The 10,526-nt window shown below is 40.1% G+C and overlaps 3 non-coding genes across 3 annotated transcripts; 1 reads left to right on the top strand and 2 right to left on the bottom strand.

Annotated features, from left to right (window-relative positions):
• Nucleotides 1-730: 730 nt before the first annotated feature.
• On the bottom strand, nt 731-802 carry trnad-guc. The gene has a single exon. It is a non-coding gene; the product is annotated as a tRNA-Asp (tRNA).
• Nucleotides 803-3,073: 2,271 nt separating this feature from the next.
• Nucleotides 3,074-3,145, bottom strand: trnad-guc. Its single transcript has one exon. It is a non-coding gene; the product is annotated as a tRNA-Asp (tRNA).
• A 6,418-nt stretch (nt 3,146-9,563) lies between these two features.
• Nucleotides 9,564-9,634, top strand: trnag-gcc. The gene has a single exon. It is a non-coding gene; the product is annotated as a tRNA-Gly (tRNA).
• Nucleotides 9,635-10,526: the final 892 nt, after the last annotated feature.

The raw sequence follows: 10,526 nt of genomic DNA, 5'->3' as shown, positions 1-10,526 counted from the left end.
TCGAATGACGCTCTGACTCTGATTCTGATCGGAGCGCGGGCCAAAAAAAAATCGAGCGCGGGCCCCAAAATGGGCAGCCTGGGTCTAATGCTATTTCAAGAAAACAACATGAAATTTGAGAGAAACTTGTAATAATTGTCATGACTATTACTATGAACAATACATCCAAGCAAGTACAGTAGTGGTTTGCCAAAATTACACTGAAATTAATAGGTTTATGGTATGGCTAATGAAACCTTGCGATTTCCATTATTGTTGGTCAGCTGTTGGCGCGTGCGCACACCTGGAAGAAAGTGTCCCTCATTTGGGGTTGAGGAAGTTGTTCTTTTTCGTTTTAATAAAATGTTAAACTGGCAGAAACAAAGTTTTTTTTCTCGGGGGGGGGGGGGGGGGGGGAGGGGGCATCATAAAGGAGTTATGCTTAGGGCACCAAAATGGATAGCAGCGGCACTGTCCACACACTTACACACTTTGTTTGACTTGTATACATGTATACTCCTGTCCACTGGGGGGTGCAATTTGTATTTACGACATTTGTGTAAAAGTGAGCTTCACTACACTAAATAATAATTACAGTACTGAGTTAACGATGAGGCAACAAACAAATGCATTCTCCCATGCATTTAAGTTGCTGCAATTCAGGTCCAAATTGGGATGAAATTCTTTTCAAACATGCTGAAATATGAAATCCTAAATCACCAGTATCCAAACGGAAGACGTAAAACACGACCTCCCCGTCGGGGAATTGAACCCCGGTCTCCCGCGTGACAGGCGGGGATACTATCCACTATACTAACGAGGATGAGCACGGCACCACCTTGAAAACAGCCGTATTTGATCTCTGGTTGTTCTTCTCTGTCGTTTAGCTAAACGGCCCTAAACCGTTTCCCATTCATTCTTAATGGTAATGCTAAACCACTACTGATGTAATATTCTTTTGGCCACCACGACCTTTTGGCGCTGTGGCGAGTTGATTTTTTTTAACTTTTATTTCAAGCAAACTTCTGTGGAGATTGGAAAAATCGCTAGCGACTGCTACATTTCCTCACGCTAGTGTTCATTCAAAGTAATATAAGCTGTTTGGGTAAATGTAAAACTACAGGATACATTAACAGATCACCAGATATTTCCATAAAAGTTAGCCTGCTATGTGGTAACATTAGTGTTCGCTTCGCTGCTAATTTTCTTAGTTGATGTGAGAGAGTTGGCCGGCTTTTTATCTCTCAGACAAAGTTTGGGGTAATTACGTGTTTAAATATTTTTTGGTAATGTGTGTGGTTTTCATGTTTTTTATCCGAACAAAAGATACAGGCTTGCAGAACGGAATGCCTTCCGAAAGGACCATATCTCTCCATATCCCTGTGATCATGCTGTATTTGATTTGTTGCCTTGCCATGAATGTGAGCACCCACCCACAGCCAGAATCAAAATAAACTGTTAATGCAGTTTGCCAAGGGTGGAAAATGTTGTGGACTATGAATTTCACTGTAAGTGGTTGCCAGAGGTATTGTGTTTAATAATTTACGTCTTTCCTCTGAGCTTCAAATAATCTCTTCTTTTCATTTATCATTATGGAAAAGTTATACATCTCAACCACAAAACTGGGGAAAGTCCTGCAAGTGTGTATGAAATGCTGCATCACTTCCAAACATAGAGCACTTCTGGCCACAGTCCAGTGACGTTTACTCAGGTGTTTTGATGTTGCATCTCTACTGGTCGAGCATATTCTGCCTCTACTGCACAGATGGTCGCACATAAACTCATGCGACATTTTAAATATGTTCACCCAAACTGAAAGAATAAGGACATGGAAAGGTTATGCCTTTAACAAAGCCTGAACGATCTTGTGCTTTGAGCTGTAAGGCCTAAGAATATTCCTCTGAATGTTTCTGTATGATCATTTACCAACTGTCTCAGGGCATGTAATATGTATCTGTACTTGATAAGACAGATGACTGGCATCATTCTACATGTTAGAAATCAGTAGTATCTGAGCAGAGCAGTGCAACATTTTTTCTTTCCTGTGTGATTTAGTGTTTATTAACTATTTAAGCATTTAGGTAATATGCCTTTCTTCCTTTCTGTGTCTTTCTCACCAAGTTATTTCAATTGCAGCCAAATAATTACATGTTACACAATTTGTTAATATGTCTTTCTTTCTTTTTGTGTCTTTCTCACAAAGTTATTACAAGTGCAGCCAAATAATTACTTGTAAAACAATTTGGGGACGTGATATGATGTAGGGTGTTGAGCAATACCAATGTGACCACCAACATTAATGCAAAGAATTTGAAGAATGGAAAAAGCCCAGGCTTTTCAGACATTTTAAACATCAACATTTGCAAAAACAACACTTCCAAAACAACTTGACTCTACTTCAGTGTAAAATCTTGGTCACCTTAACACAACAAAGTACACACAATACTTCATGCCAACAACATAACTAATATTGAGTTTGCAAACATTGAAAAATAACTCCATGGCTGTCTATTTAGCTTTCTAAAAGGACCCCAACATTTTTATTTTATTTAATATTTTTGCATGCTTTTTATCACTTTCATTATACCCATTGTGTTTGGGTCAATATGCCCCAAAGTTACTTCAATGCAGAACAAGCTATATGAGCTGCTCTGTCTCACTCAGTGTGCTATAAACTAGTCAGCCCTTTCCCTCATACTCATAATTACCTGCTAGTTTGTAATAATAATAATTACCTGTCCATTTCAAGAGATGTAATTTAGCATGCTTGCTTAGTAGCAACACATTGTATTAATGTGTTCTCTGATTCCCCCCTCCACACACTAACACACATTGTTTGACTCGTATACATGTATACTCCTGTCCATTGGGGGGTCTCAAAGTGCAATTTGTATTTACGACGTGAGCTACACTACACTAGATAATAGTTTCAGTACTGAGTTGACGGTGAGGCAACAAACAAATGTATTCTCCCATGCATTTAAATCGCTGTAATTCAGAAGCCGAATTCTGAAATGAGGACCAAATTAGGATGAATTTCTTTTCAAAATATGCTGAAATCCTAAATCACCAGTCTCCAAACGGAAAATGTGACCTCCCCGTCGGGGAATTGAACCCCGGTCTCCCGCGTGACAGGCGGGGATACTATCCACTATACTAACGAGGATTGGCACGACTCAATTCTTAAAACAACCGTATTTAGTCTTTGCTGGTACACAAGAATAGTTTAGCTAAACGGCCCTAAACAGTTTCCCATTCATTCTCAATGGTAGTGCTAAACCACTACGGATGTAATATTATTTTGCCCACTACTACCTTTTGATGCTGTGTAAAAAACAAAAGTTTTATTTCAGGCGAACTTCTGTCGTGATGGGACAAATCACAAGCGACTGCTACATTTATTCACGCTAGTGTTCATTAATCAAAAGGTAAGATACGTTGTTTTGGGTAAATGTAAAACTACAGGATACATTTACAGATATATCGCCAGATATTTCCTGATATAATCATACAAGTTACCCTGCTTTTTGGCAACATTTTCGCTGCTAATCCCCTTGGTTGATGTGAGAGAGTTGGCCGGCTTTTCTCTCAAAGTTTGGGGTAATTACGTGTTAAAAAATGAGTGACCATGATATGAATATTTGTTGGTAATGTGTGTGGGTTTTCATGTTTTTTATATGGCAATCTTTAAGAGACGGGAGTGAGACGGCTACTGTTCCTGTTGTCACTATGGGGCCGGCTACTGTCAAACCACCTGCACCTTTTGTGGAAGGCATCATGGAGAAGCAGCAGCACCAGCCAGAAGAGAAGAGAAGACCGACAAAGACCTGTCTTGCCTGTGGACAGCCCAAGTCTCGATATGAGAGTAATGAAAGAGCTATTATTGCTCTATTGTGTTTCAGAAATCTCACATGCCAAGAGGTACAGCGGCGCTGGAGTGGAAAAGGCAGGCTACCACTGGATGGACAGGTGAGAAGAGCCAACTTCTCTTTTCACGGTCATTCAAACTGGCAATGCTAAATCTAAATTCTTCTGTATCTTTGTGCCTTAGGGATTGCTGTGCTCCGTTCAAGAGCCCGGACTGCATCCCTGCTGAGCATTTGCACTGGGATGCCTGGAAGACTTCTTCTTCTGTTGTTGCTGGAGCCACCTCTGGACTGCTGGCAAACACTTGTGCCCCACGGTCACATTACAGCACCAACATCGTTGTGAAACTTGTTCCACTGCTTGAGGTGTTTTTCACGGGAGTACACCTCTGAGCATCACCCTTCGTACAGCACTTTCTGCCAGCTCCTCTCTGCTGCCTTCTCTGTGGTGGATCAGGCGGACTTAAAGAGGCTCCAGGACACCTATGAGTTCTGTGGTATCCATCCAGCCAATCCCACCAAACAACATTCACGAGAGTACTGTAGGACCAAGATACCACAACCCACAGATCTGCTGGACAGAGTGGAGAAAGTCCTGAAACACTTTCACTTAGCTAAAGACCCCAACAATGTCCCACTCTTTAAGCCATCTATGCTGAAGTTATGGCGCATACAGAGATGTCCGTGGTTGCCTCAGTAACCCTGAACTCTCAGAGGGTATAATGTACCGGTATGGTGGAACTCTTCAGCTGAACCATGTACCTGTTGAAGGCGCCAAAGTTCCAATATGGATCCCTGTCAGAGGTACATCACAGCAGGAGGGGTACCATTTCCACCAGGCCCAGTGGACTCATGTCTCCACCGAATTGTTCCAGGCCCAGGGCATGACCGGGGTGGCACGGTGGAACTACCATAGGCTGGTGGACCTTAAGCAGCCAGGTGTCATCCTCCCTGCTGTTTTTGATCCAGCTTTAATAGTGGAGTTGAACTCTGCCTCTAAGAGAGTGACTGGGCAAGACAAGTACCCTGCACTCCACCTCTCTGACAGAGACAGCGGAGAGAGGTTTGGTTTGGCCTAAAGTACCAAGAGCCAGGCTGCCGTCCAGTCCCTCTGGATGGGGACAAACATAGAACACAAAAGAGAGATGAACTTGCTGCTCTTGTGCCTCCGTCCAGTGTGCAGGCACCCGGTCCTGCCCAAGCCCCAGAAGCGACACCCCCCTGCAGCTGGACACCGCTCGCTGGCACACCATCCCCTGGACCAGCACCCTCCTCCAGCTGGACACTGCCGCCTGGCACACCATCACCTAGACCAGCACTATTCGTTGGCCATCCGCTTTCTGCACGTGCACTTCTAAAGAAGGAGATGCCGACAGACGACCACCAGGAACCTCCCGCAGCAATGGGTAAGTTAACATGAAGTTTTGGGCATACATAATTGCATTATATCATAATGTTATCACATGATTAACTCAGAAACTTGTATTGCTTTATTGTGTTCCAGAACTCTCATATGCCCTGCCCCAGCGGTCCTCGCCGAGGAGTGCCCGCACTGGACCCATTAAGTCAGGTGGACGGGTTTTTGTGTTAGACCACACACGCTGGACGCCACCAATGAAAAGTGTTGTTGACGGCTTGCTGCAGAAATACCATGGGGAGAAGGACATGCTGAAGCTTGGGGATCAAGATTATGCAGACATGGTCCATCGGTCTGCCACCGATCCCAACAGCTTACTGCACCCCACAACCAGGCTACACATATCCCGCTATGTGAAGCACCTGGCAAAACTCATTAACACCAGTTCATCTTTGAAAACAAGCCAGGAAACACTTCTGCTGACGCAACAGCTGTGGGACTCTTTAACAGAGGGGAGTGAGACGGTTAGTGTTCCTGTGGTCACTATGGGGCCGGCGATTAACAATCCACCTCCACCTGCATCTGCCCTGTCCACACCTCTGTCACAAGAATCGATAGAGAAAATTGTGGAGGGCATCTTGGAGGAGCAGCAGCAACAACAGCAACAGCAGAAGAGAAGGCAGACAAAGACCTGTGGACAGCCCAAGTCTCGATATGAGACTGATGGATCCTCCATCCACTTCTTTTACCAGCAAGGGCCTGTGCGCTATTTTTATTGTTCTAAAAAGGTGCATCAAATGTATGCCCTTTTTTTCACAGACACAGTTCTTCCAGAGGGAGCTGGAGGCGACCAGGAAACGGGTGGAGGATATGAGACATAAAAAGGGGAAAAGACCAGACTCACAACATACAGGCCGAATCTGCAGATTCTGCCACATGGACCTGAAACAGGGACCAAACAGCCCACACATCCATATGGGCTTCCCTGGAGTGGCCGGGAAATATATTTACTGCCCATCAAGTGTACTCTCTATACAGAAATAAGATGATCTGGACAGAGTTTCAGGAGTCTCCTTTCTATGAGGCTAAGAGACAAAGATGAGTGGAAGAAAAGAATAAATGATTTCCATGTATATATATATTTTTTTTATTATTGTTCTGGTTGTTTAAATATTATTTCACTAAATAAATACATTGCATATAGGTTATGTAGGCTTCTGTATAGATGTAAATAGATTCTAAATAGATGTACATTTTTAAATATGAAAATGTAAAACAAAAAAACATGTACATATTCAATTTTTTCTTGTGTATGAATGTATGAAAATGTACAAACTATATCTTTTGCGCATAGTTTGGATTTTGTTGTTGTACACATGTACTTAGTGCTCTGTTTACAATCATTTGGTTGTAAATATGTCTATGCTTCTGTCAAGGCTTCTGTGTCAATGAAAATAGATTGTAAATATGGAAATGTTGTTATTATGTTTATTGTGGATGTTTATATGTTCCATTTCTAAAATGCTTGTAATCTTTATGATTACAGTCCACGCTTTTACATATGTTTAAAACGTGCAAACGTCATATTTATAACCAACTAAATATATGTGTCTTATGTTATATCTGGGTGATTAAGACTATGTTAAACTGACATTAATGCAATGCCGGAAACATGTTCTACTTGTCATATTAACTAGTACTGTATGTATTTATATGCACACTATCTTCTGTCCCCCTATCCCTGTGTCACAACCTCTGCTGCACGCTCCTCTGTTCCTGCTTTCACTCCAGTCCGGGTTCCTGCTCTTGCTCCTTATGCTACTCCAGTCCGGTCATCCTCCCCTGTGTTTAGTATTTCCCTCACACCTTAGTTTTCCCTCCATGTTTGGTTCTCATCTGTAGCCAATGTGATAATTGGGTTTAGTTCTCACCTGTAGCCTATGTGTTAATTAAGTTTAGTTCTCACCTGTAGCCAATGTATTCACTGAGCTCCTATGTAAGCCTTGGACTTTTCCTTTGCCTTTGTTTGTAATTGTTTGTGATCAGCAAGACGTACTGTGTACTCCAGTCCTGTGAACTTTGCCTTGTTTGCCCATCGTGGCACTTAGATAAATCAAAGTAAAACATGCCTTGAGCGTTTGCATCCTATTTCTTGTTTCAAGTCTCCAGTTTGTGACACCCTGTCCCCTTGATCAAGTTTCCTTCTTTTTAAACAGAAGTTTGTCCTTATGAATAGGTGCTTGTTTGACCTTTTCCTTTGTTATTGTATTATGTATTTACTGTACGTCATAGTTCTTTGCTTCCCATAAATGGAACACTGTTCAAGTGGAATTGAAATTAAGCAAGTATTTGTCTGTCAACCAATTTAAGAGCCTTTCAGATAATAAGGATGTGCCTCAATGCTGTTGTTTTAAATGATTCTCTGATTTAATTTTTTTTACTTTATGTTATTTTTATTTTTTTTTATACTTAATTTCTGAGTTGTTTAATGTGTTTTTTTATTTATTTTGTCTGTTTGGTTTTGTTATGGTTTGTTTATTTATTGTTCTTCTGTACTATAGCCTCAATCAGGGCATTGCTGCAAAAGAGCCCTGTGCTCAGTCAATTCTCCCTGAATAAACAATGATGATGATGATTGTCATATTTATTTGTTGTTAAATTATCCATATCATTTCTAAATCACTTGTCTTTAATTACACACTATTCCATGTGTCATGTATAAATAATTTCACATGTCAATAGAACTATGATCATAAATACAAATGGAACTTTCTTTGAAATGTTACACACTGCCTTTTAGTCCTGCTTAAATGAAAACCATATAGCTTTTTCTCAGCTTAATTATACCATCTACAACAATAGGTTCAGTGTCAAACGAATTAATCCAAGTCTGCTGGTTCAGTTAATTTGAGCAGTGAAGGGGATATTAATGATAATTAAACACACTTTGACAAACAAGGTAAGAACTAAAAATAATGTGTACATTTCTACAAAGATGCTGGCAATCTGATGGAGTAGTATTTTACTATGTTCAAAGTAGTAGCATTTACATCATATGAAACTAGTTTAACATGGAAAGTTGCAATACATTTTTAATCCCCAACTAATTTCAAAGCTTTATACTCATATATCTCACATTCGATAACACCTCAATGGGGATACGAACCCTTTATTTTGGGGAATCTAAAATAAATAATTAAATGCACGGATACAGAAAGAAGCGACTGCTAGCGACTTTACTATGTACAAAGTACCAGAAACTACAAAAGAACTAATTTTACATAGAAAGTTGCAATTAATCGCCTAGTATTTTCAATAGGGATACGAACCCTATATTTTGGGGGAGTCGAAAATAGATAATTAAATGCACGGGTATTACAGCTTTACAGCATTACAGCAACATGGAGCAAGAAAAAGGCTTAAATCCTATTGGCAAATTTTTCGTTACAGCTCTTCGCGACTGGTCCGGGTTGAACGGGGATGATGGGTTCGATTCCCGGCCAATGCAACTTCCCTTTTTTGAGGGTTTATATTCTTTGCCTCTGTCTCACCGATATTTGTACACTGTATTTTGCCTTTCTGGAAACGTCTAATATTCTAAATGGTTTGGGTGAGCGTGCCACCGAAATGGTTTTGACAGAGACTGAGCGTCGGAACAGCGCCATTCATTTGTAGTGGCCAGAAATATATTACACCCGTAGTGGTTTAGCAACAGAGAAGAATAGGAAACGATATAGGAACGTTTAGCAGCTAAACAAAAAGCACCTGAACCATCCTCGGCTCTGGCGCTTTTCACCCGAAGATTGGAAATTCCAACACCACGTTTGAAGCTGGAGTTTATAAAATAACTCAGTACTGAAACTATTATTTAGTGTTAAATTATTGTAGTTAGGTTAGGTTTTATGTATTATGAGAATGTGTTATGTAAATACATTGTAGTTATATAGTTAACAGTTAAATACGTAGTATACACTTAAATGTGTTTTTTAAGATGTAAACTAAATAGCTAATCTACGCCATCTACTGTTTAAAATCATCCTGATATATGTATTCTAATCTCATGTACGTAATCAGAATCAGTCAGTCCGTTTTATTTGTCAATCTGGCACGTCAAATAGTGACTTGTCCTGTTTCCACAGAAGTTTGTCTAGAATAAAAGTTTTCAGAGACTGAGCATTGGAACAGCGCCATGAAGTCGTAGTGGCCACAAATATATTACATCCGTAGTGGTTTAGCACTACCATAGAGAACGGTTAGCTAAACGGTTTAGGGCCGTTTAGCTAAACCTTTCTCGGTCGGACAGAGAAGAACGGCATCTTCTGTTTATGAAAAATGATTGTCAATCTTCTCTCTACTCGTAAGCATTGGTGGTTCAGTGGTAGAATTCTCGCCTGCCACGCGGGAGGCCCGGGTTCGATTCCCGGCCAATGCAACGGCCCTTTTGAGAGTTCATGTTCCTTGCCTTCATCGATATCAATTGTCAATTGTTTTGATTACAAGAAACAATAAATACTGTTTGTTGTCATAAATCTTGCCAAGAGATGTCGTAGATCTGCGGCTTGCTCTGTTTAACAAGCCAACAACATGATCAACACATTGTATTTTGGCTTTCTGAAAGTAAATATAAATGTTTGCAGAATTTAAGTCCATAGTCAAAAATTTTATTTAACTACAAGCTAATAAATCTAGTAGACCTACAGTGTGTGATCTTATTGTTTCATTATGTAGGCTATATTGTTATAGTTATAGTTTATGAATGATAACAAGCTCATGCAATCAAGTAAGCTATTGATTTTACTGTGGTAAAGATTATTTCAGCCTTTATATTTATAATACAACAAAACTATCCATCATAATTATGTTTTGAGATTGTGTTAAATCCAGGTTGCACTATTAAAAGAAAAAATGTTCTAGCTGCCGATTCTACTCCCAAAAACTTTATTTGTTTGGCAATACAAATACTTAACAGAGCTATAACCAGCACAATCAGACATCAGATTCACAACATTTATATACAAGGCGGAAAAAGATACCCTACTTAATAAAACAGCATAATACAAAAATGTCAGGTCAGATGTATGCAATAAAGCATAAGAGTCCTTACGATTTTTGCATTATTAAGTTGCCGTAACCAGAGCAGCATGATGATGGTGAGAGTGACATTGAAATATTCAAAATGTGTGTGATGGTGGTTCTGCTACTTTCACTTTACACAACACACTTAAAGAAGTGCAAAATAATTAGACATTCTATTAAATGAACGAGTCTTGGTTAAGAGATGCTGTCTGCACAGGTAGGTATTTGAAGAAATATCAAATTCTATG

Source organism: Clupea harengus, chromosome 12, assembly GCF_900700415.2.
Source record: "Clupea harengus chromosome 12, Ch_v2.0.2, whole genome shotgun sequence".
NCBI classification, from domain to species: Eukaryota; Metazoa; Chordata; class Actinopteri; order Clupeiformes; family Clupeidae; genus Clupea; species Clupea harengus.
Note: the sequence above shows the minus strand (reverse complement) of the source record. Positions and strands in the feature narration are given on the sequence as shown.